This window comes from Anolis sagrei, chromosome 4 (assembly GCF_037176765.1).
Source record: "Anolis sagrei isolate rAnoSag1 chromosome 4, rAnoSag1.mat, whole genome shotgun sequence".
NCBI classification, from domain to species: domain Eukaryota; kingdom Metazoa; phylum Chordata; class Lepidosauria; order Squamata; family Dactyloidae; genus Anolis; species Anolis sagrei.
The window spans coordinates 89,507,477-89,534,784 of NC_090024.1; positions in this window are offsets into that span (position 1 = coordinate 89,507,477).

Genomic DNA, 27,308 nt, shown 5'->3' on the forward strand with positions numbered 1-27,308 from the left:
GTAGGGTTGGAGAATGAAAAAAAAAATACTTTCTCTCATGCCATGGATGGACAAAGTAGGCAGATTTGGGACGGCATGCACACCAGCACTGTTTTTGCACTCCAGTTACCTTTTTCTCATTTATGATTGACAGTTTGGCTTTTTAAATAGGGTCCAGGGACCCCTTGCATTGCCTAACTTTAAAGTCCCAACTTTACAAAACCAAAAGTAGATTTCTTTTTACATCTGTTTCGAGAAGAGTCCCAGGGACATATAATTGGGCCTGAAACCTTCTCACCCAGTGCTGTTTTCCCAATACAGGTTTCTCCTCCACCATTTTGAGAGGAAAAAAAAAATGTGATGACACAATAGACTTCTCCGGGCTTTGAGCTGCCCACACATGCTAAAAGTGTGGTGGGTAGATGTGAGCCCTCCCTTTAATCTCCCTGGGGCACTTTTTAGTGTAAAGGTCTGAAAGGCAGTTTTAAGGGTGGCTGATTAAACACATTTGCTGACCTTCCACTGATGAACTCTGATGTATTCAGCCAAATGGGCATTCTGTTCACTTCAGAGCTTGGTACTGAATGGACGATGATCTGTCTAAGACAGTGCTTGCAGCCACATGTAGCCCACACGTCAGCAGGCTCATCACATGCGTAGGACTGACTAGTGATACATCTAATTAGGTCCATAGATCAAGTCTAACTGACTATTCTGTCTTGTCTTCCTTTGAGGGCAGAATAGTTAAATAATTTAACTTACCTCACTATTAGAGGGATTTAAACTACTACTGAGTTTCTGTTCCTGTGAGATAATTCTATGTGGGCTTACACACAGGCCTTGCTTAGTGAGTTTTTGGGGTTTTCGTCTGATTTCAGTCTAATTGGGCGAGGCATCCTTCAGGAGCCCTAGGACTGTGGGAGACGCTACTACTACTTTGTCTGGGTGATCCTGTTTTCCTGCCCTCTTGACTGCTGCAGGGACTACTGAACTCACTATTAGAAGGAATACGATATGCAAGATGAAGTGAAAAGATATCAAATGTGAGGACATCTAGCAGAGATGAAAATGATTTCCTGTGACTCATAACTTGTGTTGATATTATTCATAGGCTTCTCTAACAGAATTCTTAGCATCTCAAAAGGAAATAAGTCACTTTTAAGTTCCAGGAACAGTAACACCACCTACTGACTGAAACAATCACAGTTCAAAAACAGTTGAAAGCTAAAACAAATTTAAAGACTGGAAGAAATTGAGAATTTAACCTGGTATTGATATAAACTGTTTATCAAATATTTTGGGGGCAGGCATTCACCACCACCAAAAAGATTATCTTCACCATGCTCCCAAAACCCCTTTTTCACCCAATCCTGCATCCTCTTTTCCCATGGTTGCCCCACCAGAAAGCTCAAAAGTTTCCAATACCAGCAAGAAGTCAGTAGATTTCTCCCTGGCAAGAAAGTCAGTAGCATTGCTTCTGAAGCTAGAGATTTTCTGTTCATCTCTGGGCTCTTCCACAGCCCTCTATCCCAAAATGTCAAGACAGAAAATCCCACAATATCTGCTTTGAACTGGGTTATCTGAGTCCACACTGCCATGTATTCTAGTTCAAAGCAGATAATGTATTTTATCCAGCTGTGTGGAAGGGGACGCAAAGTGACCATCATGACTCATAATAATTGGTGCAAACTCTCCATGAATTGGCCTAGTTTTCGTTAAGTTTTATGGTAGTAGCCATCACTGCATCTAGTGGTAGTGAGGATAAGGTGGAGCACAAAGTGACATGTACTTCCTTGTGCTCTTCGCGTCTTTGCCAAATATAAGTTTCAAAATTTTGAAAGGAAGGAAAAGGATTTATATTTTTTTAATAGTCATGCTTCCCATGTTGGGAAAAAGCCTCGTATCTAAAAGGAAGCTTTGATTGTCCTCACGCCTGCCCCCCTCCCAACTATGGCATTTCACTGGTCTGTCCCAAATGAATCACTGAAACTTATGTTTTTTACCCGTAATAATCACACCTATTCTTCCCTCAAAAAAGGAATAAAAGTGCTATTACTCTAACTATTACTCTGTGAAATTATCTATAAGATGACACCTCAATATTATATTCCCTTTCTTCAGGCAAGACCACTAATGTTGCCAATTTTCAAATCTCTGGGATGTCTCCACCAAACAAAATCCCAAACAGTTCTCTAAATTAGCTTTCTTAATTTCTTCTACAGAAACTTCATAAAATTCTCCTACTTAACCATATATCTTGATCATCTGTTTATTTTTGTGTTGGTTAGTGATACTTTCACTTTTTTCTCTTCTTAGAGTTAGAAAAGATCCTCTTCTCTGAGAACTAACAAAATTCCATATGTCTCAGCTGAAATATCTGACCCTTCTTCTTTACTCATGCTTCACCTGCTCAACGGATGCTGACCTTGAAATCTCCATTTTCCTGTTGGTTCATTTGCAAAGCTTGGATGCCTCTTTCAGGAATAAATGACTTAACAATTGCTTATGAGAATGTGTTTCCAAGTATTGGATCCTAATCTTCCATCTTACCATGAAAATTTTGTACATGTTTCCTTTCATAAAGTCTTCATGTTTAGATTTCCCCTTTCTCTCCTTTTGTCTGTGTAGATGCCATGTTGTTACTCACCAGCTCATTATTATGTACTGTCATCTTCTCTCCCATCTGCTGTACTATGCAGATGATCAGTTCTTGCTGTTCCTTTTCTTAAGCTTTTCTTTCCTAAAAGCTTTAGTTATGCCATTGCGTTCATTTGATTTTGTGGATTGTGAATGGAGCTATCTGGTTATGCTGTCATTCATTTTGACTGTCATCTACCTCCACCCCCTTCAGTTCCTTCTTGACTGAAATAATGATGCACCGTTATGATTTCTAGAGGGATTTTAGGGAAGTGTACACAGAAATGGAGCTGAAAATACCTTTTTAAAGTGTGACAGATGAGTGAAGAGGGCATAGGGAAAAAAGGAGGAATTGAAAGGAAATAATGAACTTATGGAAAATGAAGTTAGAATTGAACATAGAAAAGAAAACAATGCAGTGACAACAAAATGTCCTATAACTTGAAAGTTGACTATCGGAAGCATTTTTTCCAGGTCCCTATGAAGAGAAAGATGTTAATGTTTACAGTTTTTAAATTAGCAATATATTTATTGAAACATTAATATCGCAGTACATTTATTTATGAAGGAGTAAATAATGCAAAACATGATATAACAAAGTCAATGAGAATGTCAAGAGAATGAGAATTTGTTTCTTCATTGGAAAGTTTTGTAGCCCAAAAAATAAGTATTTTTTTTCCAAACTGTTTTCATCCTGCAATATTCATGCATAATAGCAGTTTTACATGGTTCATCTTTCTCTAGTTAACCTTACGGTTTGTTTTTTTATCTGAGAAAATGTCTAGGTTCTCCAGTACAATTCTGGTCAATGTCCACTGGAGGCTGACTAGAATTTCATTAGAGGACCTAGATATTCCTAGAGAGATGTTTTTCTGGAGAAAATTGACTGTAGAGTCACACTAGATATTTCTAGACAAAACATTTTAATCAAATCTATTAATAATGCAATATGCAAAAGTCAAAGGGGCAAATTTAGAGGTCTGACCATTAAAGAAAATCATGTTACCTTTCTCTTCTTTAATTTCTCAGATAGCACATTTTCCCAACCCTTTTGTCACAATCATCAAAATCTAAAGCAACCTCCTTCCATTTGTTTGTTGTCTCTCTATCTAGCTGTGAGTAATCAATAAAAAAACAAAATCCTTATGCAACATTCCTAGCTTTAGAGCCAAGTAAAATGTTACTAAAGCTGAAGCTGGGTCAAGGTGAATTGATGGGCAACATAGATAGAATCATAGAGTTGAGAGACCTTGGGGGCCATCCAGTCCAACCCCCTGCCAAGAAGCAGGTAAATGCATTCAACGCACCCCCAACAGATAGCCTCTGTTTAAAAACCTCCAAAGAAGGAGCCTTTGCCACAGTCAGGGGCAGGGAGTTCCATCCTAATTTCAATTTGCATTTTCTAAAATAGTGGGCCCTTGTAAAACCACACCTTCTTCAACATATAGTCAAGCTACCTTTGATGGTGTTCCACTTTCACTGGAATAAGGTAATCAATGTTTTGATTGATTGTATTTGTTCTGACATGCAGAGAGATGGATTGCCCTAAATGTATTTTCTATATTTAATTCCAGATGTTATCTATTTCAGTGTGTCCCAATTACTAACCACTAATAATTATTTATACAATGGTGATGTTATTTATTCTTATCTGCTTTTCAAGTTCACTTAACTTCTGGCAGTCCTCTCATAGAGTTTTCTTAGCAAGATTTTTTTTCTGGGGAGATTTGCCATTGCTTTTCTCAGAGACTGAGAGGAAGCAATTTATCTGAAGTCACCCAGTGAGTTTCATGGTTGAACAGAGTTAGAATTCTAGTGTTCAGAAAGTTCCTCCACCAAGATTACTTTCATCTCATTCAAATCAGAAGACCTTTGCATGGGTAGACCACAACATGATGGGGCCTAGATTCACTGCCACTGAGAAACTTTGCTATGTGTGAGGAGCCAAATAAGATTTGCTCAGGATGCTGATAGTTTATCATGGTTTCCTGGTGACTCCAGATTTTTCCTGTCACCTTGACAAGTGATTATGTTAACGTCCTTGTTGACCTCTCAAATACAGAAAATAAAAAATTCTGGAATGGAGTGGTAGACATAAACATTCTTGAATGTGTTATGCGGAGGTTTCCAATTTGTGGCCCTCCAGATGTTTCAGACTCCCTCCCAGAAGCCTTAGTAAGCTTGTCCAATGGCCAAGAATTTTGGAGCTGAAATCCAAAACACCTGGAGGGCCACATAGTTGACACCGTTGTCTTATGGTATGGAGCAAAGCCAATCACCTGATTTGAGTCTCTTTTGTGAGAAATAAAGTGGGGTATAAGTAAATATAATAATAAAAATAAAATTTTCTACAGAAGTAGCAACAATGAAGTTAGTGAGAAGATGACTAGAATAGCATTGGCAGAAAACCCAATGGAGTCTTGACTGAAAATAGGCAAAAGCCTATCATAGGCTTTATCTATGACAGTGTAAGCAGCAAACAAATACAAAACCAACTCTGGAACCATTACTGGATCTTGCTCAAGGGGTTGACAAAGTAAAGCCCATGGGTCACGTGAGGCACCAAAAAGTGTCCCCTAAAACATCCCAAACCACATACGTCTCTAATTTTCAATTTTCTTTGCCAATTTTTGTCCACAATGCAATGCAAAGTGTGGCAGCCTTACCCTCCAAACACTCCACAGAAGCTCACTTGGGCAAAGGCAGAAAAATCAGCCAAAGATCAGTCAATTTTGAAACCAGAAATAATGACACACCACATTTAGCCATGTCTGATGCACCAGTGTGGTTCACCAGAGGTGTATGTGCCAAAGTGAAAAACAGTCCCACTTTATCAACGGTTGGTTCCTTCATTTATACAACCTCACACACGAAAAGATCCAGGCCAATCAATAGCTTACAGTAAAGTGCTTAGCACTTTTAAGACAATATTTCTTGGATTCATTCTGACTTGGGTCCTCTAGTTGGTACAAATCCAATGGATATAATGGATATCTTGAAATTTCAACAGCCAAAGGATGTGGACAAGATTCTTTGAGTCTGAACCATCCTCTTTGATCTCCATGGCTCATTGAAAAAGTGAGGAGGACAAGGTAAATGGATTGTAGTCCATGTCTCTATAACAAAACAGAGTTCCCACAAACCTAAAGGGTTTGACCAGAGGAGGAGGAGTAATAAGAAGAAGCGGAGGAGGAGGAAGTGGCGGCAGCAGGGGAAGAAGTTTCAGCTCTCTTCTAGTCGTGCAACTAGTCCATTGCCACCTGGATGCTTCCCGCTGTCCCTTAGCCACTAAATGGCTAGGGGAGTGTGCTTCAGCCATTCTACAAGAGAAGATGAACATGCTGTATGAGGAGGCATTGCATATCTTATTTCTAATATCCCAAAAATGATATGTTGGCATAGCCTTTGGTCACAAGATTCTGTCCATTATAATTTTTTTTTCTAAAAGAAGCTCTTTATGCCTTTGTAACCCACAGAAATGTGTTCCTGGTAATGCAATTCCATGTGATACATTGATTCCTCAGTCTGGTGTGTGCACATAATACATCCTCCCCCCCCTTTTTTTTTATGCTGCTGACTTACGAGATGATTATTATCAACTCAAGGTGTTACTGGAAGAAAATGATTATCAGGATCTGTCAGAGTCTGGGTTTAGACCTGGCCATGGAACTAAAACAGACTTGGTCTCCTTAGTGGATGATCTACACAGGGAACTTGACAGTGGATGATCTACTGTTGGTTCTCTTGGGCTACTCAGCAGCCTTCAATACCATAAACCATGGTGTCCTTCTGGGATGTCTTGCAGGAATGGGACTTGGAGGTACTGTGTTGAGTGGCTCAAGTACTTCCTGGAGGACCCCACCCAGAAGGTGGTGTTGGGGGACACATGCTTGGCCCCACAGCCTCTACATGAATCCCCTGGGAAAGATCATCCGAAGTTTTGGACTTCAATGCCATCTGTACTCAGGCAACATCCATCTCTAGCACTCCTTTCCACCTGCTGCTAAAGAAGCTGTTCAGGTCCTGAACTGGTGCTTGGCAGCTGTGACGGTCTGGATGAGGGCGAACAAATTGAAATTGAAACCAAGCAAGGCAGAGGTACTCCTGGTCAGTCAAAAGTCCGAACAGGGTATAAGCTTACAGCCTGTGATGGATGGGGTTACACTCCCTCTGAAGGTGCAGGTTCACAGCTTTGGGGTAATCCTGGACTCACTGCTAAGCCTGGACCCCAGTTCTCAGTGGTGGCCAGGGGAGCCTTTGCACAATTAAAACTTGTGCCAGTTGCGCCTGTACCTTGAGAAGTCAGACTTGCCAAGGTGGTCCACACTCTTGTTACATCTCAAATAGACTAATGCAACGCGCTCTACGAGGGGTTGCGTATGAAGACTGTTCAGAAGTTTCAAGTAATCCAACAGGTGGCAGCCAGGTTCCTTACTGAAGCAGTGTATAGGGAGCATACAGCCCCCCTGTTGCATCAGCTCCACCGGCTGCCAGTCTGCTGCTGAGCACAATTCAAAGTGCAGGCTTTAGCCTATAAAGCCCAAACCAGTTCTGGCCCAGCTTACCTGTCCGAACGTATCTCCCTTTATGAACCAATTTGAGCACTAAGATTAGCCAAGGCGGTCCTTAGTCCCACCACCTTTGCAGGTGCAATTGGTGGGACCGAGAGGCAGGGCCTTCTCAATGGTGGCTTCTCGGCTGTGGAACTGCCTCTCCAGTGAGATAAAAACAGCCCCCTTCCTCCTAGTGTTCAGGAAACAAAACCTGGCTATGCAAGCAGGCATTCAGTGAGTGACAGTATTACTGAAGCAGCTAAATGATAACCATGGGACTGGTGCAATGTTTAAAATGGTTTATGTTCATGTTATGATGTGTCTCTGTATAGTTTTGAATTGTTTTAATTCATATTTATATGTTATTGATTTAGTTATGTCATGTATTGTGTTTGTGTTATGTTTGGCATTGAATTTTTGCCATTTTGACATGTTATACACTGCTCTGAGTCCCCCCGGGGGTAAGAAGAGCGATATGGAAATGCAATTAATTAATTAATTAATTAATTAATTAATTAAAGGGTACATGGCAGTTTATCCTTTTTATTACTTTCTTCACCACCACTCTCACCAGGTACATTAGCAGAAGTAACATTCCCGTGCAACAAATTGATGGGTGAAGGGTTTGCAGGCTTATTGTAAATTATCAGTAGCTGAGCCTTTTACTTGAAACAATGACACTTCCTGACTTATTCTCAGTAATTGTGCTTTTGCAAGTGTATCACATGCCCATCAAACAAGACAGTTGTGCCAATCCCTGTGCTGATGACTGAGATACTACTTAGGTCGCCAGGAAGGAAAACCAGAAATAGTAGCTCACAATTCTTATTATGAGTATTCTGTAATATGGGTGGGGAAACAGAAGCATGGATGCAGCCTCTAGTTTTTCCTTCCCAATGCAGCACTAAAGTTTCTAATAAATGCTGAATTTAAGCCAAGTTTGAAGTGGAAATTAAACCATGAATTGCAGTAGTAATGTTGAAATACTGGCACTGCAATCATATAAAAGTGAATGCAGAAGAGAGGCCCGCTGAGTTCAACTGAACTTACATACATTATAAGATTTCAAACTCAGAAAAACCATTTGGAGAGAACAGCTACTTTGGCTACAGTTGTCCTTTATTCTTGCAAAATTTGCCTGTTCGTATTTCAGTGGTTGTCATCTCAACCCATTTACCTTTCCTTGTTGCTGCAATGTTGTTTTTGCTTTAGCTTTTAGAACCTGCAAAAATAATTTCAATGACACCCACACCAACTTGTAAAACTTGAGCTTGGTACATAGCAGCAACCCACTCAGTTCATACTGTAAGCCTACTGAATGCCACTCCCTTTCATAACAATAGTAAAAGACTTCCAATTGTGCCATGTCGCCAATGTCTCTGTGAAGGACAAAGTGCAAAACCTGTGTAGGGACGAAAATATTGACTTTCTCTTTTAAATCCTCTATCGCAGTGGTTCCCAACCTTTTTTGACCAGGGACCACTTTGATCCGGGATCACTTTGATGAGGGAACACTCTTCAACATTAGTACCAAAAGGGTTGCAAGTTTTTGGTCAACTTTAGATTCAGTTTGGTTATTTAGGATGCTGATTCAAAAAATTGCATTGGGTAGACCACATCAGCTCTGGTTTCTAATACAGAACATATGCAATCCAGTAGTCGCCATCTGCTCGCCCACAGAAAACCATTTTTAATAAGCCTTGGCACTATAAGAGGGTTTTGTGAGACCAGTCACTTTTGTTGCAACGGTGTAGTAACAGTGAAGCTGCAGACCATATTTTAGTTCTTGCAGACCACTGGTGTCCACAGACCACAGGTAGGGAATCACTGCTCTATTGTGATTTGTGTTTTGCTTTAGCAAAATAATAATTTTATGCATCTATCTGGGGCAACTTCTATGATTTATAACCAGCAAGCGGTGGCAGGCTTTATTTATTAAAATGAAAGTGTTTCTAAAAATTTACCTCTTGCAAAGCTACACAGGTTTGTTTGTTTTTTGCTTGAAGAACCACTTGTGCAATATTCAGAGACGCCATCTTGCTTAAATATTTATACGGTCAGGTATATCCTTTTCAATTTAAACATTCCAAACCAATTCACACTTAATTATCTATACAAATAATAGAGAACATGTTCCTTTATTTCCCATCACACTCCAACATATGAAATGTAGAAGATATATCAGTCATTAGGTGATAAGGTGTACCCTCCTAAATCTCCTAAGAGCAGTGATTCTCAACCTGTGGGTCCCCAGATGTTTTGGGCTTCAACTCCCAGAAATCCTAACAACTAGTAAACCAGTTGGGATTTCTGGGAGTTGTAGGCCAAAACACCTGTGGACTTACAGGATGAGAACCACTGATTTACAGTGTTATTATGTGTCTTTAAGTCATTTCCAACTTATGGCTGCTGTCAGATAAATCTGTCAAAAGGTTTTCTTGAAAAGATTTGTTCAGAAGGGGTTTATCTTTGCCTTTCTCTGAAACTGGATGTACTTCCCAAGAGTCATTCTATGGGTTTCCATGGCTGAGCAGGAGTTCAAACCTTGGTCTCCAGAGTCATTGTCCAATGCTCAAACCATGACACCATGTTGGCTCCAGTTCAGCTTTTGACATACCCAAAGTAGAGGGAAGTCTTCTATGCTCCTTTGAATGTGTACCCTTTGCAGAAGTACTTAAAGGCCAATACAAGAGAATCCCATTTCAGAATCAGGTTTGTGTAGATCAGTGATTCTCAACCTGTGGGTCCCCAGATGTTTGGGCTTTTGACTCACAGAAATCATAACAGCTGGTAAACTGGTTGGGATTTCTGGGTGTTGTAGGCCAAAACACCTGGGGACCCACAGGTTGGGAACAACTGCCTTAGAGGCAAAGGAATTTTGCCAGATTTGTCTAACATTCTAGATTGTTAATTTCTAAAGAAGACATTTAGGCAGCTTCATGTAGTATTACCAATGAGAAAGAAAAGTGGATGTGAGGAGAGTGAAGGGGAAGAGAGACAGAGAGAGAGCATCAGCATATTCAATGGAGAAGGAAGTTCTAACCCTTAACATGCTAGGTACATCTTGGTAAAACAATAAACAATAATACAAATATAAAACTCTCTAAAACAAGACTTAAAGGAACAAATCAAATAAGTAAATGCTGTCTAATCTGAAAGCATCAATCATCACTACCTGACTATCAGAATTTTAAACACCACTAAAGTCCATTTCCATGGGGTTGTACTGTCTCTGTAAAAAAGCATCGGAGAGAGAAAAACAGCTTTGTTTATAGAAGAGATGAAAGGCTATTTATACATACACTTGCCTTGAAAATGTTTTACAAATATGTGAATAATGAAATGAAGTTTTCAAAATAGTGATCTCTTGTAAGCAGTTAAAACAGGTAAGGCCACTCAATTTTGTCAAAGGCTTTAGGAAAGCATCCAGTGACAGCTGTTTAATGGATACTATTCAAAGTATACATCCATTTATTCCCAGAGACATTCAAGGTCTGTGTGAACCAAAAGTACATCTGAGAATTAAAGGCTCTTTAATGGATACTGTTCAAAGCATACATTATTGCATTGCATAATGCTTTGGTGCAAAGTTCATTTGCTCTACTTCCATATGTTCAGTTATAAATAAACTTCAGTGCTTTGTTGACACTACTATTAAAATTTTCAGGTCTTGATTTAAGAAAATTATAAATCCAAAACATTGACAGAATCTGCACCTAGTTCTAGAATAGCTGTTATTCTTGAATCCTCCCAGCTTCCAAAGGACTCACCTCCCTGAAGTATGCCACTGAGGAGTGTTGCAAGAAGCAATATGACTAACAATTTAAATACTTTCTAGAATTATCCCAGGTTACCATCAATGTTGGAGCCATTGGCATGCCAATCTTTAATAAGATATATTAGTTGAAATTCAAAATATTTATTGCAACAAACCTCAAATGCAATAGCTTATGTCGAACTGCAATGATCAGTCTTCATTAATTGCTTGTCTTAAATTGCAGAGACCAATTATGCATCGCTTGCACCACCAGGAGGGTAACATTCAAATTATATCATTTGTACAGACCTGGTCTAGTAAGCTTGTAAATTCTAAAGGAGGGATAAGGATCCTTCAGGCCACAATTCAGATGTGATCTGTAAAGCTATTCAACTCAACGCAAATGTGGCTTTTGATGTTTTCTGTTAATTATGTTATTTTCTATCTATAAAGAGATTGCTTCCCAGTAGAGCTTGTGGCATGATGACTGCCATCATATGCAGATTTTCTTATAATTTTTTCAGCTGTATTTTGTGTGTGTGTATATAATTTGTTAAATTGACTTCTTCTGAATTTTTGCATGGAACTAGACTGGTCTGCAGCCCAGAAAATGTTGGCATTGAGATCTGCTTAGAACTGAGGTGTGCTTTATATACTTGGCTGGAAATTTGACAAAGGGAACACACCTAACTATAAAAGTGACTCACCCCCACAATATTACATGCACAAGAGGAATATATTATTAGACTTAGAAGAAAGCCTTGGTCTGTGAAAATAGTATCTTAGAACAAGGAAGGGAATAAACTAGTCAATGAGCGAAGTGTCTCCTTTCCATTCTGTTTCTTCATTCAGATTCTTCCTTGACATTTCCACTCCCCTACCAAAAAATAGAGCAAAATAATTACTTCTGAAAATTCTAGGGCCAAATGTTCTCCTTTAACTTGACTTGTGATCTTTTTTAGTTTTGGAGGGTGAAATGGCACTGCTTATGATGGGTCAACCCAAATATAAGCCGAGGCACATAATTTTACCACAAAACTGGGAAAACTTATTTACCCAAGTATAAAGCAAGGGTAGGAAATGCAGCACCAAATTAAAAATAGATATCAATAAAATAAAATTACATTAATTGAGGCATCAGTTGGTTAAATGTTTTTGAATATTTGCATAAAACTGTAATTTAATATGACTGTCTAACTCTGATTAAATCATTATTCTAACCTTCTCCAATGTAAATGTGCTTATGTACCCTTCCAATAATCACCATAGTTTATTTTAACTATACATTTTGGGGAAATCCTGTGTGTATATATAAATAAGGAAAAGTGGGAAAGACTGGATTGAGAAGGTGTGAGAAAGAAGCACTGGGTGAAAAGGCTGGAATGGGAAGGGGTGGTTGAAAAAGAAGGAAAATGAGGTGGAAAAGGGGTAGCTGGAAAAGTAGGACAGATTTGGGTGGGAAGGAGGCAACTAGGGAAGGGGGAATGACTGAGGTGTGAAAAGAGCAGGAAACTGGGAAGTATTATTATTATTATTATTATTATTATTATTACAGTTACTTTTACCCCGCCCTTCTCAACCCCCTAGGGGGGACTCAGGGCGGCTTACAAAAAAGGCACTATTCGATGCCTACATAGAGCACATATACATATAAAACAACAATCATCATTTATCAAAATTAAACAGTTAACAATAACACAATAATTAAAAACTAATCACAAACTCAGCGTGCATTGTCCAGAGTTCCTTAATTCCATTCCGTATGTCAATTCCATTCTATCGCCACGTCCTTTTTCATCTGCCAGGTTGTCCGAATGCCTGATCCCAAATCCATGTTTTCAATTTTTTCCTGAAGGAAAGGAGGGATGTCGCTGATCTAATTTCCCCCGGGAGTGAGTTCCACAGGTGAGGGGCCACCACCGAGAAGGCCCTGCTCCTCGTCCCCACCAATCTCACTTGTGATAGGGGCGGGGTCGTGAGCAGGGCCTCCTCAGAAGATCTCAAATTCTGAGGTGGGACATAGCAGGAGATCCGTTCAGACAAATGCACTGGGCCGGAACCGTATAGGTGAGGGGCCACCACCGAGAAGGCCCTGCTCCTCGTCCCCACCAATCTCACTTGTGATAGGGGTGGGGTCGTGAGCAGGGCCTCCTCAGAAGATCTCAAATTCCGAGGTGGGTTTTGTAGGTTAAAACCAGCACTTTGAATTGTGCTCAGTCTTGTTGAAATGGAAAGGGGGCTGGAAAAGTGGGAAAGATTGCAGTCTAGAGTGTGGGGGGATTGGGAAAATCTGAGGAGATTGTGGTGGGAAAGAGGGGCAGCTGGAAAAGATTGGGATGGGGAAAAGAAGATTGCAAAATGAGTAAGACTGGGGTGCAAAAAGGGGTCTGGAAAGGTGGGAAGATTAGAGTGTGAAGGGGGCAAGTAGAGAAGTGGGAAAGATTGATATGGGAAAGGGGGGTGGGAAAGACTGGGGTGAGGAAAAGGGGCTGGGAAAGTGGGGAACTGGTGGGAAAAGGAGCAAGACTGAAATGGGAAAGAGAGGCTGGGATGGAAAGGGAGCTGGAAAAGTGAAAGAGAGGGACTGGGGATAGTAAAGACTGCGGTTGGAATAGGGAAACTAGAAAACGTGAAGGCGGGTGAGAAGGGGTGCTGGAAAAGTGGGGAAAAAACTGAGGTAGGAAGGGAGGAAGTGGGAAGGACAAAGGAGAGGAAGGTGTGTGGTCTCTCCTCCTCAGCACAGCAAGAGGAGAGGAAGGTACATGAGAGAGGAGGACAGGAAGGCACGCAGCCTCTTCTCCCTCGTTCGGCACAGGGTCCCAGCTGGGTTGCTGTGCGGAGACGTGAGGGTCCTGATGGGAAGGTGTGGGGCTGAAAGAAGGGCTTCTTTCAGCCCCATGCCTTCCCGCCAGGACCCTCACTAGAATATAAGCCGAGGGGAGCTTTTTCAGCCTAAAAAAAGGGCTGAAAAACTAGGCTTATACAGGAGTGTATACAGTAATGGAAAACTGAATGAGAAGGAGGATAGAATGTTACAAATGCAATTGGACTTACAAGGCAGCTCTCCAGTTAACAAACGTTCTGACTTAAACACCCACTTTAAAGTTTTGTCTGCATTAAATAATATAATAAAATTTGGTATGGAAGAGAATGGGATTTCACTCATTGAAAGGGAAAAAATAACCCAAAGGTGCATTTTGGAAGAAATGTTCAAATGGATTCTTGTACATTCAATGTATTTTTGTTTACTTCTACAAGACTTACCTCATGCTTTTCTTGCATGGCAGGGGTTTGGACTAGATGGCCCATATGGTCTCTTCCAACTCTATGATTCGATGATTCTTTGATTAGGCAGTTCACCATAGAACCATCCTGTCCCTACTTTAAGCTTTGCACTTTATTTCGGCCCTTTTATTGACTTCCTTGACACTTTCGCCAACAGTTGTCCTTAGCCCCTTTCACTCAATTGCAACACTTTCCATTGGCTCCTTAGGAATTATTTGACTCATTGAGTCTGAACTCAACTATGACCTTTTTTTATGACCCTATTTTATAACTGTTTATGACTGTGTTGTGTTTTATTATTTTTAATGAGGATTTTAACTATATCTTTGTTTTTATCTGTAATTGTTGGGTTTGTCCCTTGTAAGCCGCCCCAAGGGGAAATGATGGTGGGGTATAAAAATAAAATTGTTATTATTATTATTATTATTAAGATTCGCCTGGTTATTTCATTTCACATGTGCATTGGATAAAACTTGTTCAACTGCTCCTTTATGTGGTACAGGAACCTATCCAGACTATTTCCATGTTATTTCTTACTTACTTAGGCGATCCCTTGTTGTCCAAGTAGGATTGTCTTCCAAGATCAGTGTACTGGCGGTGGGTCCGTAGATGACTGTGGAGTCCTATTCTTGATCTGCATCTTCTCCCACAGTGAGGTATTGGTTTCCAGGTGGAAGGCAGTCCTGGTCATGGTTGGCCTGATGCACCTTCCTCTTGGCATGTTTCTCTCTTTCGCCCTCTATTCATCCCTCTTCAGATTCTACAGCACTGCTGGTCACAGCTGACCTCCAGCTGGAACTCTCAAGGGCCAGGGCTTCCCAGTTCTCAGTGTCTATGCCAGTGTTTTTAAGGTTGGCTTTGAGCCCATCTTTAAATCTCTTTTCCTGCCCACCAACATTCCATTTTCCATTCTTGAGTTTGGAGTAGAGCAACTGCTTTGGGAGATGGTGGTCGGGCATCCAGACAACGTGGCCAGTCCAACGGAGTTGATGGTAGAGGATCATCACTTCAATGCTGGTGGTCTTTGCTTCTTCAAGTACGCTGACATTTATCCGCTTGTCTTCCCAAGAGATTTGCAGGATTTTCCGGAGGCAGTGCTGATGGAATCGTTCCAGGAGTTGCATGTCATGTCTGTAGACAATCCACGCCTCGCAGGCTTATAGCAGGGTAGGGAGGACAATAGCTTTATAAACAAGCACCTTGGTATCCCTATGGATGTCCCGGTCCTCAAAAACTCTCTGCTTCATTCGGAAAAAAGCTGCACTCACAGAGGTCAGGCGGTGTTGTATTTCTGTGTCAATGTTGACTTTTGTGGAGTGGTGTCTGCAAATGATCAGCATTTTGTAATGTTGCACCATTAAGCTGTATTTCTGGCAGTGGAGTGGGATTGGCTGGTGACTGCTGGAAGAGCGCTTTGATTTTCTCAATGTTCAATGACAGACCGAGCTTCTCGTATGCATGTCATTTCTATCCCTGGTACCAAAGTTGTTGAAGAAGCATAGGAACACATCTGTTTTGTAAACTAAGGCACACCTATACTCTTTTCATGGATTTGTACATATATTTAAATACCTTGTTTGAGAGATAGTTTCCAGTTCTTATTTTTTCTCATATAAATGTTTTGTCATATTTTTTTCTCATATAAATGTTCAGTGTGGATGATGATGATGATGATGATGATAATAATAATAATAATAATAATAATAATTTTATTTATACCCCACCCCCTCTCCCCAAAGGGATTTGGGGTGGCTTACAGCAGTCAGACAAATACATAAAACAATGCGACAAGGAGTGTACAACAAAACAATTATTACTTTGTACGATTAAAATTACATAATAATATAAGTATTAATAAATAGCAGGTTAAAACTATTTGCCCTCTAAAAACAATCTCAATATTATCACAGTTTAAACTAGTGATTCCTGTTATCAGGCTAACCAGAAGTTATAATTAACGTTCTCATGGTCATTCAAATCCTGGATCTAAAGTAGTACCTCGTTAAAAGATAATCAAGCCAATGTGTTTTTATATAGTGCTTAGATTAACCTGAACACATTTCATAAAGTAAATATTAGAGATTATTTTAAAGGTTTTCTATAGCAGATCTTCCAAACAAAATGGTTTTGTGTCACTGTTCTTGTTTCAGATTGTGATTTAAGTCAGCTTGTAACACATTTGTACGCACTTTAAGTGTTTCCATACATCTTACAAACCTGGTTTTTCAGTTTGCAGGATTTTGGGAGTTGTGGCCCAGGAGAATGGCTTTTCCGAACTCTAATTTGAAGTTATGCATGAAGCAACCTAACATCAAAGTGCCCTTATTATAATGTTGCTTATTTTATATTCTTGATGACATACAGTACTGTATTCCATTACCAATGCCTTTCCATTTGTTTCAAATCATTCTTAAGTTACACATTTTTGTTAAAATTGTTACTATCATGAAGTCTGATAATAAATTGAATTTTTAACATAAAAAAGAAAGCTACATATCACATGATAGAAACAGCACAATTGTAACATCAACAAACTACTGTTCATTGACAGTACGCTGAGCAGAGGTAGTGGTTACCTGGTACACTACACATATTATAACACTAGCTAACACCACAGCTTCATGACCTGGCCAGATTATTGCATCTTCTTTCTGATTCCCAGTCAACACTACAATATATTTCAATTCTTCCACTTTTCATCTGGTTATCTATTTACCTTGGCTTTGGGCAACATTTTTCCTCCTGCCTTTGTCCCCCAAGAACTATAATTAAAACTGAACCTTATCACAATACCCACAAGTTTTGCATTTTTATTGCTATTTACATTTTCCACCTGCTCATTCAAAGGTCTGTCCTATGCACTTCGTTCCATGCAATCCCAGAATGAGCAACTTGGAAGCCTCTGAACAGACTCGGAAGTGGAGTGGGCAGATCAAAAGACAACCTGACAAAATGGCTCTTCCTGAATCCTCCACCTTGTGTGACTGTGGAGCAGAACAAACAATTCCGCATCTGTATGCTTGCCCACAATGCCCTGCCTCATGCACAGAGGAAGAATTGTTTGAAGCTACAGACAATGCGGTCGCTGTTGCCTGTTTTTGGACTAACATTATTTAGCCGCTTGTGCTCCCTCTATTTTATCAGTTTTACACTTATTTATGCAATACTTTTGACACGAAATAAAAAAATCCATGCAACTGTCTACAAAAGCTATAACACTATAACAACTTGTCAGTCACAATCATGATTATGGTAAAAAGTGGTAGTGGTAGGCTCTATTTACATAATTGCAGAAATTACTGCAATGTTGCTGTATGCATATTTAATGCAAGAATTATTCTTTCTGTACAACTGTAATATGGCTCAACACTGAATCCTTTCTTTTACTCGGTAAAAATATGTAAGTTATGTGCTGACATTCATAGGCAAACAAATCTCCATTTAGCAACTCTAGTTCTTCCATTTCCCACAGCACACTGTGTATTTTCATGGTTCCGGCAGGAGTAGACCTTAATCCTATTGAACATAAATATATTTTCATGGAAATGGGGATGGAACTTTCCTAAATGAAAAATGTCCACGCTCTAGCAATAAGATGAGCACTTTGGAAAACACCCCCCCCCCCACACACACACACACACAAACAGTGGTTACATTTAATTCAGTGCGGAAATGTGGAGCCCCCAGTGGCACAGTGGGTTAAACCCCTGTGCCAGCAGGACTGAAGACTGACAGGTTCAAATCCGGGGAGAGGCGGATGAGCTCCCTCTGTCAGCTCCAGCTCCCCAAGCGGGGACATGAGAGAATCCTCCCACAAGGATGATAAAAACATCAAATCATCCGGGCGTCTCCTGGGCAACATCCTTGCAGAAGGCCAATTGTCTCACACCAGGAGCAACTTGCAGTTTCTCAAGTTGCTCCTGGCACGACAAAAAAAAAAGTGCGGAAAAAGTGTTTTGTTTTTTTTTTTTTGTCGTGTCAGGAGCGACTTGAGAAACTGCAAGTCGCTTCTGGTGTGAGGGAATTGGCTGTCTGCAAGGACATTGCCCAGGGGATGCCCGGATGATTTGATGTTTTTATCATCCTTGTGGGAGGCTTCTCTCATGTCCCCTTATGAAGAGCTGGAGCTGATAGAGGGAGCTCATTCCTCTATCAGCTCCAAACTTCTAAATGTGGATTTGGAACATTCAAGATAACATTCTGTTTGCAGCTTGGCCTAATATGTATTGGGGTTGTCAGTCCACAAAAACAGTGCCTACATGTGAAACTAGTCATTCTACATGTTCATCAAGGAATTTTGGAGCCAATCTCGTATCTCAATTGTCCTGCTGTACTTTAGTAGATGACAAAAGTCAACTGTGTTCTAAAATGCATGAGTTTAGCACACATTATATTACGAAAGACAGGGAACCAAAAGAATGGACTCTCCATCTACTGCTAAGAAAAGTTACTTTGGACCTTGAGCTTGTTTGGAGGTTCTAGCAGGGGAGTGCAGCTATCGTATACCCAGGACCGGAGACCTCAGTACACTCCGTCTATACCTGGGACATCATCTTCCACCGAACGTGTCGGTTTAGGAGAAATAGGAAGAAGAGAAGACTAAAGAAGAAATAAATAAAAGCAGAAGAACAGTTATTCATGATAAAGAAGATTAGAAGCTCAAAGATACTTTCAGTATAGTATACCCCCCACTTCTTTACCCTATCCACACAATCCTTCCCTTTCCCAACTCTTTGAATAGGGCTTTTCTTCAGTTATTGTTGCAACAGCAGTGGAGGGTTATGGTGGAGGGCCGGAGGTGGGAAGATGGATCTGTGATTTACCTTTGTGTATGTGGCTTTTTTTCTTTTCTGACATTTCTTTTTAATCTTTACATGTAAAAAATGCAATAAACAATATCAAAAGAAAAAAAGAAAACTTACGTTGAATGCTACAACACTCGTAATCCCAGCAGCCACTATGTGGGTTGCAGTGCAATTACCACCTCTCCCATTCCCAATCTCTGTCCTAAAATGACAGGAAATTCATGGGGAGGAACACACAGGGAGGACTACCATTTCTTAGTGAAGTCACAATACCATCCCAGTCTCTGCTACAAACCAGTAGAGACAATAGAAGCTTATACTTGAGATGCATTCTTTTGGATCTATCGGGGAGATATCAGTTAATATTAAATTGCAGTCTGGCAGAGCCTGCACAATGGCACTTCTTTATCTGGGAATTACTGTGTGTGTTTGCCAAGGGGAAGAGTTTAATGAACAACAGAGGAAAACATCACTTGTCTCCCTAGACACCTTATTCAGGAAGGAAGAGAGATGAAGATTAGGGTGTTCCTAGCTTTTCTGGCTCTTAATTATGGTAGCTTAGCTGCCATAGATATTGCCACTCACAGTAAGACAGGATGCCCCAAAGGGGCTCCAAGTGGCTAATCAGGTCAGGCATCCCTCTGGTTTGGTAGCTAGCAACTGGCAGAAAGTAAAGGATAGGTATACTCTTGGCCTTAAAAAATCCCTGTGAAATTAATGGTGTTGCCATAGGTTTACAGGAAGACACATGCATACACTTAGGTGATCTCTCATTGTCCGAGTATGATGGCCCTCCAGGTTCTTGGAAGACACCTGTGCATGAGGTTTTTTTTTTTAATGTGTGGAGGTTGGTGCACAGCCGAGCAACGCACAGTCTTCACAGAGTGCGTGTCCCAACCAATGATGTGGTTAACATGATGACTATGGCTTCTCAATCTGTTGCAGACTTCTTCTGTCTGATCCAGTGTTGACATCTTTGTGCTAGGTCTGGCACTTCCCCTGTGCCCCCCGCCCCCGGGAGTGCATGACTTCGGTGGTTACTCCCACAGGTTCATTGGAACATGCAAGTCGTTATTTATTTATGCAGTTATTTATTTATTTATGTATTTATTTATTTCATATATGTATATCCCATCCTTCTCACCTCCAGAGGGGGACTCAGGGCAGCCTCACAACCAGCAACTATTAGATGCCCAAACAAAGACAATTATAATAACAGTTTACATTTAAAACAAATAGTTAAAATATCAAATATAAAACATCCAGTTAAAATTATGCAAGTTCAAGTCATAATCCAGGTCTGGCCATTGTCAGTCAAATAGGTCATTCTCATTATTATTGCTGCGTCCCACAACCATGTTTTCAGTTTTTTCCTAAAGGATAGGAGGGAGGGGACAGATCTGATTTCATTAGGGAGGATGTTCCACAGATGAGGGGCCACCACCAAGAAGGCCCTGTCTCTCATCTCCACTAGCCGCACTTGCGAGGGTGGTGGGATCGAGAGCAGTGCCTCCCTGGATGATCTTAACCTCCGAAGTTAGTCGTGGATTTCATGCCCTCTTTTACAGATGACTTAATGGTGATGGACTTAACTGACTTAACTGCTGATGGACTACCTTCTAACACATTCCTTTGAACAGAATTCCTTCAAGTGGAAGGCTTTTTGAAGGAAACCTATTGAAGGAATGTCTTAAAAAGTGGTGTATCAGCAGTTAACATGGGGCCCGGCCACTGCTTTGTCTGTTAGTTATATTTCATTTGGATTACTTTGAGGCCGTCTTTGAAGAATGATTGAAAGAACTCCAGCCAAATTGTTAACTGGAGCTAGTTTCAGGGAGCACATGACTTCGTAATTGCAAGAGCTTCACTGCCTGACCATCCATTTCAAGGCACATTTTAAAGTGGTAGTTTTCACCTAGATCTATACAGTTGAGCTCCTAGCTATTTTAATTACTGTCTCTCCCCCTCCCAAACCCATCCAAAGTTTGAGATCTGCTCAGGAGACCTTTCTCAGTTTCAATGCTTTGCAGGCATGTTTTGTGGAAACAATAGAGAAGGAAGTCTAGACTGGCAGCCTCTAGCATGAACTTGGGAACTGATTGTTTTATGTAATGATTTTCCTCTTTTTATGCTGTACTGTTTTTAAATTAGGCTTTAAAAATAATATTTTATACTGTTTAATTCTATAAGTAAAGGTAAAAGTCTCCCCTTGACATTGAGTCTAGTTCTGTCCGACTCTGGGGGGTGGTGTTCATCTCCATTTCTAATCCGAAGAGCCGGCTTTGGCCTTAGACACCTCCTAGGTCATGTGGTTGGTATGACTGCATGGAGTATTGTTACCTTCCCACCAAGGTAGTACCTATTTATTTACTTACACTTGCATGTTTTCGAATTGCTAGATTGGCAGAAACTGGGGCTGACAGCAGGAGCTCACCCTGTCCCGCGGATTTGAACTACTAATCTTCCAATCAGTAAGTTCAGCAGCTCAGCAGTTTAACCCGCAGCACTACTGCAGCCCCCAATTCTATAGTCAGTTTAATATAATTTTAATCTTCTTGCATGTTTAGCTATGTGCTGTTTCACTAGTATTTTTATTCTGTAAGTTTCCTTGAATCCCACTCTTGGGGAAAAGGTGGGATTGATTGAGCAGGGAAACTGGTCACACTCTTCCCATCTGTGTTAGATGAGATATATTATAATGGGTTTTTAGAAATGCATTTATGGATATACATTAGGCTGTGTGAATGTTATGCAAATCCACATCCTCTTTTAGCTTTTGGGGGAATGACTTGTTTTTGGTGTTGTGTTTCCAGTTTGGGGCAATGCATAACTGAATATCTTAAAGGCATTGCACTGTTTTGTGATAGGTCCTTGTTTGTAAATAGGATATACAGTTGTTCCTCCACATTTGCGGTTTGGGCTTTTGCAGATTAGATTATTCACATATTTGATTAAAAATGTTCTCTCTAGGAATCTCTATGGAGGTGTTCTCTCAGGTGATTTTTCACTTTCATGGTGAGTCCTATGCCCTTAACCCCAGGGAATGTGCAAAGCTGACTAAATCCAATCTAGCAAGGTGTAAAATTATCAACTCTCCACTAGGTGGTAACATGTAGTAAGGAAAATGTTTTCTAAGTCCAAAGTGATCTAAATAGGAGGGTGGGCTAGACTAGACTAATACTGTTTCAAATTCACTCATTCTTCTTCCCTAGAGAAATACTACAAGTAGCTCAATCACTGCAGGTCAAGAACTACATTCAAGAACTACATATTGATTGTATTCATATCATGCCAATGTTGTTCTTGCTCTCCTTTAAAAACACAGAGAAGATTTTGGAACTTCAAATCTAAATATTTCTGATGGTGAGGAAAAACCAGTCGTGGAAAGTTCTTGTAAGATTTTCCCATAAGGCAATATTTCTCAGCCTTCCTAATGCCATGGCCTCTTAATGTTGTGGTGACCCCCAACCATAAAATTATTTTCTTTGCTACTTCATAACTGTAATTTTGTTACTGTTATGAATAGTAATGTAAATATCCGATATGCAGGATGTATTTTCATTCACTGGACCAAATTTGGCAGAAATACCTGATACACTCAAATTTGAATTTGTAATTTAGATCTGAAGTTCCCAAATCTACTCTTGTCTTCACCATGCATTATGAGCCCCGATGAGATCAGAAATCTGCTTGCACTGTGTGGATACAACTGTGTAAGTAGTTATAAGTGAGGGATGTATTCTTAATTCTTTTGCATGGCTTTTTAGTGGTCAACCACCCACTGGGAGACTTTGGTCATCACACTTCTCAGCCTCAGAGGAAGACAACAGCAAAGAAATTTTGTCCTTGTGAGATACATCCCGGAAAACTCACAACAACCCAGTTGCCTTAAGATTGCTGTAAGCCAGGAGTGACTTGGAGGCACACAACAACAAACTACTTGAGGGATGGATAAATGTTCAAAGGAAGGAGAAGGGGGACAAGATGAAGAAATGGACAGAATGAGAACTGTCCTTTGAGTGTCCCTTTTCTGAACTAGATGTGGAAAAGGTCTCCTCATCCTGAGGAGAAAACTCAGCAAATGCAGCCACCCAGCTGGAAGCCAGGGGGCACCCTATGGATATCAATAGGGGCCTCTCTTCGAACTGAGTAGGGTTCCATAAGTGGGAATTCCTATTTCCACACAGTGGAGAATTTTACCTCAAAACTAAAACAAGTACACCTTCAAATGCCATAGAAGTAAGGGGAAAGGGATGGAATAGGGGGACTCAAAGCTGGCTTCAACTTTATTGGCGGGAAAAAGAAGGGGAAGGAAAATTGCTTCAGAATATGTCAAAATGGATCAATCTGTTCAGCTTTTCCTTTCCAGCTATGGACTGAGTGGGTGCTCTTGAGCTTTGCCCCTTCCCTTGCCTCAGTTTCCTCTTGGTTCAGGCTGAGCATCTCTCTCTCTTTTTCCCCTCCTATACACACACACACCCTTACCGTGGGGAAAACGTATTTAGTCAGATACCAATTGTACAAGTTCTCCCACTTTAAAAAATGAGAGAGGCCTGTAATTGACATCATAGGTAGGTCTCAACTATGAGAGACAACATTGTTTTTTATCAAATTTATTTGCAAATTATGGTGGAAAATACCGTATATACTTGAGTATAAGCCGACCCGAATATAAGCCGAGGCACCTAATTTTACTACAAAAGACTGAGAAAACAGGTAAATTGCAAAATAAAAACAGATACCAATTAAATTACATTAATTGAGGAATCAGTAGATTATATATTTTTGAATATTTACAAAAATGGTAATTTAAGATAAGACTGTCCGACTCTGATTATTTACCTTCTTCAGTGTGAATGTGCTTACATATCCTTCCAATTATAATAAAGAGAGTAACATAATAAATGTAATAATAACAATAATAATAAAAAGAGTAAAATAATGAATGTAGCAATAACAACAATTATACGGTAAAATAATAAATGTATAATAATGGAGTAAAATGATAAATGTAATAATAATAAATAGAATAAAATAATAAATGAAATAATAATAATAATAATAATAATAATAATAATAGAGCAAAATAATAAATAACCCTGACTCGAGTATAAGCCGAAGGGGACTTTTTCAGCCTTAAAAAAGGGCTGAAAACTAGTCTTATACTCGAGTATATACAGTAAGTATTTGGTCATCTACAAACAAGCAAGATTTCTGATTCTCACAGACCTGTAACTTCTTCTTGAAGAGGCTCCTCTCTCCTCCACTTATTACCTGTGGTAATGGCACCTATTTGAACTTGTTCTCAGTATAAAAGACACCTGTCCACAACTTCAAGCAGTCACACTTCAAGCTACACTAGGGTGAAGACCAAAGAGCTGTTGAAGGACACCAGAAACAAAATGGTTGCCCTGCACCAAACTAGGAAGACTGAATCTGCAATCGGCAAGCAGCTTGGTGTGAAGAAATCAACTGTGGGAGCAATAATTAGAAAATGGAAGAGATACAAGAGCGCAAACAATCTCCCTCAGTCTGGGGCTCCATGCAAGATCTCGCCCTGTGGGGTCAAAATGATCACAAGAACGGTGAGCAAAAATCCCAGAACCGCACAAGGGAACCTAGTGAATGACTTGCAGAGAGCTGGGACCAATGTAACAAAGGCTACAATCAGTAACACACTATGCTGCCAGAGACTCAGATCCTGCAGTGCCAGTTGTGTCCTCCTGCTTAAGCCAGTATATGTCCAGAGCTGACTAAAGTTTGCTAGAGAGCATTTGGATGATGCAGAAGAGTATTGGGAGAATGTCATATGTTCAGATGAAACCAAAGTAGAACTGTTTGGCAGAAACACAACTCATCATGTTTGGAGGAGAAAGAATACTGAGTTGCATCCAAAGGACACCATACCTACTGTGAAGCATGGGGGTGGCAACATCATGCTTTGGGGCTGTTTCTCTGCAAAGGGACCAGGTCGACTGATCCATATACATGAAAGAATGAATGGGGCCATGCATTGTGAAATTTTGAGTGCAAACGTCCTTCCATCAGCAAGAGCACTGAAGATGAAACGTGCCTGGGTCTTTCAGCATGACAATGATCCCAAGCACACCACCAGGGCAAGAAGCATTTCAAGGCCCTGGAGTGGCCAAGCCAGTCTCTAGATCTCAATCCTATAGAAAACCTTTGGAGGGAGTTGAAAGTCCGTGTTGCCCAGTGACAGCCCCAAAACATCACTGCTCTTGAGGAGATCTGCATGGAGGAATGGGCCAACATGCCAGCAACAGTGTGTGCTAACCTTGTGAGAATTTACAGAAAACGTTTGACCTCTGTCATTGCTAATAAAGGATATATAACAAAGTATTGAGATGAACTTTTGTTATGGACCAAATACTTATTTTCCACCATAATTTGAAAATCAATTTGTTAAAAATCAGACAATGTGATTTTCTGGATGTGTTTTCTCATAGTTGTCTCTCATAGTTGAGGTCTACCTATGATGTCAATTATAGGCCTCTCTCATTTTTTTAAGTGGGAGAACTTGTACAATTGATATCTGACTAAATACTACCCCTCCCCCCACTGTATGTCTATATCTATTACACTCTTATTTTTCTCTATACACACACCTATTAGTGTCTGTCTAAAATAGCTAGCACATATTCTCTCTACACTCTTTATTTCTTCCCTTCTTATACCCATCTAACACTCCTCTTTATTTCTCTATCTATATGCATATATACATAACTAGCACCCTTATCTCTCCCCCTCCATCTCTCTCTCCATAGATACATATCTAACTCTTTACTTCTCTCTACAGATACTATATATGCATATGTAACACCCTATTCCCTCTCTCTGTATCTATGGCCCCTTCTATACTGCCATATAAAATCCAGATTATCTGCTTTGAACTGGATTATAGGGCAATGTAGACTCATATAATCGAATTCAAAGCAGATAATGTGGATTATCTTTTTATAATCTGGATTATATGGCAGTGTAGAAGGGACCTATCATATTTTTCTCTCTGTATATTTCTCTTTTCTTTATTTCTATCTACATATACATATTTATCACTCCTCTCTTCTCTGTATCTATCAGTTTTCTCTCCACATATCTAATACCCATCATTATTTCCCTCTATATATATAACATTATCTTTCTTCCTTACTCCTCTCTCTCTCTATATATATACATACATACACACATACATACATATCAAACACCCTTATTTCTCTTTCTTCTTTCTCTCTCTGGATACATATATACCTATCTAAAACTCTTCTTTATTTCTATCTCTCTCTCTTCTTTATTCCTCTCTATATACACAGATACACATATCTAACATCCTTCCTTATTTCTCTCTATACATACATATCTATCCATTACACTTCTTTAGCTCTCTGGATACATATATAACTATCTAGCACACCTCTTTATTTCTCTATTTCTCTCTTTATTTCTCTCAATATACACAGATACATATCTAACACCCTTTCTTATTTCTCTATATAAATTATCTATTCCTCTCTCTGGATAGATATCTATCTATCTATCTATCTAGCACACTCTTTTATTTCTCTCCCTCTCCCTTATTCCTCTCTATAAACACAGATACATATGTAACACGCTTCGCTATCTATCTATCTATCTATCTATCTATCTATCTATCTCTCTCTCTGTCTGTCTGTCTGTCTGTCTGTCTACCTTATCTATCAATCAAACTTCTTTCTTTCTCTGAATAAATATATACCTATCTAGCACACTTATTTATTTATCACACTCTCTCTTCTTTATTCCTCTCTATATACAGGTACATATCTAACACCCTTCCTCCCCCCCCCCCCCCCGTCTCTCTTTCCTCTCTCTCTCTGGATCCCTATCTAGCTATCTTCTTTATTTCTCTCACTCTTCTTTAATCCTCTCCATATACACAGATATATATCTAACATCCTCCCTCATCTATCTATCTATCTATCTATCTATCTATCTATCTATCTATCTATCTATCTATCTATCTATCTATCTATCTCCGGATCCCTGTCTAGCACACTTATTTATTTCTCTCTCTTTTTTTATTCCTCTCTATATACACAGATACATATCTAACTCTTATTTCTCTCTCTCTCTCTCTCTCACTGGATCCCTATCTAGCAAACTAATTTATTTTTCTCTCTCTCTTCCTTATTCCTCTATATACAAAGATACATATCTAACACCCTTCCTTATTTTTCTCTCTTGATATATACCTATCTATCTACCTTTTATCTCTCTTTGGATCCCTATCTAGTA